A 4,326-nucleotide genomic window follows, 5' to 3' on the forward strand; every position below is an offset into this window, starting at 1 on the left:
ATAGCTGGTAAATTATATATAGCTCTTATCCAACAATTAGTTTCTGATTCTGAAAAACTGCAGACAGGCAGACTCCTAGACAATAATCCCTAAGATCAGATTCATATTGAATGGAAGTGTTTAGACAAAAGACAAAAGGCCAGAAAGAATGCACGATCCACATTTATTGGAACTTCAAAAAAATGGTCCTCTCAACTTTTATCTCTTTCCTTTCTTGATTTTCTTTGGAAACAATCACTTCCTAACCTCAGCAGGCAGGCATGAAACTTGAATCCGTTACCTCACTCGGCGCAGGTTTTGTAGAAATATATCTTATGCCCTAATTCATATAAATGGTGGATATGTAAAGTAGCATTACCAAGTGGGTGGTTCTTAAAATCAAACATTAATCATGCATATTGATTACTGGTGGGGTAAGGTATGAATCAAAGAACAGCCATCATTAAATCAAAGATTTATACTAGTAAAAGAGCAACAAAGCTATTCATCAATTCTATACCAGACTCGGTGATTAATTAGGTTCCAATCTGACAGCTTAGAAGCTGCTTTACAATTAAAGCTATTACAGTTAGAGAAAGGTTTTTTCTTAAATGTCTACCTGACCATGTGCTTCTTAAGCCAAAGAAAAGTATTTCAAGGCTCTGAGAGACAAGAAGTGGCACTGCTGTGACTCCCCCCAATTTTGTTGCTAGGATTCACGTGGCACTTCATATATTTGTGTTTAGGGGTATCAGTAAATACAATCCACTAGCTACAGCCAAATCTTCACTGAGTTTTTGTGCAGTCTGTTTGCTGGCTAAAGGTTCTGTTTATTTTTGGCAAGATAAATCACTCTTCTTGATTCAACTGCTACCTCTGTAGCCTCACTGGGCACATGATGCCTTTGCTCAAATCAGACACCCCATTTTATTAACAAATAAAAGTTAATAGCACCATTTTGAGGCAAATGAATGAGGTGATGGTAACTATTAATTGAATAATGGCATTTATTGCACATTTGCTGAGTCCCAGGCATTTTAAATGATACTTTTTAAGCACTTACTATCAGTTACACACTGTACTAAGCATTGAGGCAGATACAAAATAATCAGGTTGGAAACAAACCCTGATCTACATGGGGCTCATAGTTTAAATTGGAGAAAGGAAGATTTAATCCCCATTTTACAGAAGAAGTAGCTGAGGCACAGAGAGTAAAATGACTTACCCAAGGTCAAAGAGCAGATGAGTGGAGGAGTGGGGATTAGAACCCAAGCCCTCTGACTCCCAGGTCCATGCTCTTTATCCTAGGCCATACTGCTTCCCTGTGCTAACCATTATGTTAAGAACTTGGGAAAGGACAATATTAACAAGACCTAAGTTCCCTGCCTTCAAGAAGCTTACATTTAATGAGGGAGACTACAAAAAAAATTTAAGGATAGTGAAAGAGCAAGAACAAGTATAATTCAGAAAGCAGTATAAACATTTAAGAATGAAATAGCTGAACACATAAATATATAAAGAAAAAACATAATAATGAAAATAATTTTGGTATTTGTTAAGTGCTTACTATGTGCCAAGCACTATTCTAAGCGCTAGATTGATACAATGTAATCAGGTTGTCCCACATGAGGCTCACAGTCTTAATCCCCATTTTTCAGATGAGGGAAATGAGGCACAGAGAAGTTAAGTAACTTGCATAAAGTCACACAGCTGATAAGCGGTGGAGCTGGAATTAGAACCCACAACCTCTGACTCCCAAGCCCATGCTCTTTCCACTGAGCCACAATACCAAGCTGGGTTAAGAGGCTAGGGCTAAAGAGACACAAATGCTAAAATGGGGTGCTGGGTCCATGCAACTAGGGTTTTGGAAATTAACTGGAAAGGAACTGGGATTTTAGAAGAGCTCAAAGATGTGGAGAGCTTTGATCTAGCAGAATTGAAGGGAAGGGAGTTCCAGGCTGGGGGAACAGTCCACACAGCATGGCTCTGCACACAGTAAGCACTCAGTAAATACAAGTGAATGAATGAACATGGTATGGATAATGAATAATACATAAGTCTTTTCATCCACACCTGCACCCAAGGTTAAAGCAACATCTTCTAAGGAGGGACAGACATTTACAATATGTACATGATGAATCCCCTTGTGACCTAGGTATTTCACCATCATGGGTGCCTAATGAGACTAAAGTGCTTAATTCAATTTGGTAAAGTTGACTGTAGTTAACTTCAGTGCCCTATCAAAATAATTTTTTTTCTGGAAACTAGATCTAAGAATTTCTCAAGTCCAGACCAGCTCATCAGAGTCCACCAACTCCTCTTGACCCTGCTCTTGATCCACAATTGCTTCTTTAATATCTTTTATCAAAAATTGAATCAGTTTGCCCAGGGAATTTTCCCCTCCCTTATCACTGGATATTGTCATTGGATGACTGAGGTCAAGTGAAAAATACAGAGATCTGTTTGTTGTTGTTGTTGTTCTTTGTTTTGTTTCTTCTTCTGAAGAATACTAAGCGTTGGGTTAGGTACAAGATAATCAGGCTGGACACAGCCCCTGTCCACAAGGAGCTCACAGTCTATGTAGGAGGGAGTAGGATTTAATCCCCATTTTACAGATGAGGAAACTGAGGCACAGACAAGTCCTAGAATAGAAAAGGGGCAGAGTGGGATTAAATGCAGGCCCTTCAACTCCTGGGACTATGCTCTTTCCACTAGGTACCTTGTCTCTCCTGGATGTCAGGAGACCTGGGTCCTTGCCCCTCCTCTACTACTGGTCCACTGTGTGAATTTAAGACACTAATATTCTCTGAAACTCAGTTTCCTCATCTGTAAAACAGAGTTAAGATATCTGTTCACCCCACCTCTTAGAATGTGATCCCTGTGAGGGAAAGGGACTATAGTGTCTAATCTAATGAATTTACCCTGTCTTGGTGTTTTACACAGTTCTTTGGTACATGAGAAGTTCTTAGTAGTACCCTAGAATGGGATGTCCAGCCCTTGTCCACTTCCCTCTTAGACTAAACTTCTCTCATCTGATGTAATTTATGTTTTTAGGGGGAATAAATATTTCCTGAGTTTGAAAGACTGTGGTCCTCTCTCTGATTAGGATGTCTTAATAAAGCTGTAAGAACAGTCTTTCTGTAACAAGACTCTTCAGAGCCACGGTGACTTCATGACTATGACAACTGCATTTCCTGGCACCAAGCCACAACCCCTTAGATTCCCCATGCAGAGCCTATGAAATGGCTTGGGCATCCAACTTCATTTACTAGCAAAATCAAAATATACAGATTCCCCTTGAATCCATATTTCTTTCTGCCACAGGGTACTGCCCTATTCTCCTGTGGAATTACCCACAATGGCAAAAATCCATTCAACTGATGCACTGACACCCAAGTGGGAGCTCAGAGATAATAAAACCATGTATATTTGATATATATTTCATGCCTTGGATTCACATCCCCTGCATGTTTCATTTGCCATTCTGACTCACAGTTCTGCCATCTAAGAACTTGGGAAATTTCCAGAGATATTACACAAGATAGAACTGAATATTGAGGACACTGAAATAACAATTCTGTAGACTAATTAGACTCTGAGCCATAGGTGTGTCCAACCTGATTGAATTGTATTTACCCCAGCACTTAGTAAAGGGCTTGACACATAAAACGTGCTATCATTATCATTATTTTAACTATTGTCATTATTATTAATTTTTCACCCTGCAGCCAAATACTTTAAAGACCTTACTTCCCTAGTAAATATAAATTCATTGTGCCTTGTCATATCTTTGAAAGAGTCATGATTGATCCTGGTTTTGAGTGGAGAAGCTGAGGCTTAGGCAATAGACATGGCACAGCAAATGTCAGAACAAGAAATAAAACCAGAGTCTGGTTTCAGGGGTCCCACGTTTTGTAATTGATGACTCAAATATCTGCCATATGAGATTACAATATGCAATTGATCTTCAACCCAGCTTTTCCCCAGCTTTGGTAAATTGATATTCCTCCTTGTGCCACACAGCACAGTGTCCAGCAGATTACTGGAAGTGCACATCTGGGCAGGGTACAGAGTCCGTCAGACCTGCTGACACAAAGAGAGGATTCACTGGGGTGGATGGCAACCTTCCACTTCATTGGGGGCTGTATAAATTTGTCCTGAGAGAGAGAAAATTAGTAGACAAGCACTGACCTCATGTACTTTCAACTTATCATTAAAAGTACTACCTGAAATGAAATATTGGTCAGCATATCTCTCTAAGACTTGGGTCACATTCAAGGAATAAGCTTTTTAAAACATGTTTTAGGTGGTAAAGTTCACACTTAGTAATTTTGGCTATAAATGACC

The sequence above is a fragment of the Ornithorhynchus anatinus genome, chromosome X1 (assembly GCF_004115215.2).
Source record: "Ornithorhynchus anatinus isolate Pmale09 chromosome X1, mOrnAna1.pri.v4, whole genome shotgun sequence".
Taxonomy (NCBI): Eukaryota; Metazoa; Chordata; class Mammalia; order Monotremata; family Ornithorhynchidae; genus Ornithorhynchus; species Ornithorhynchus anatinus.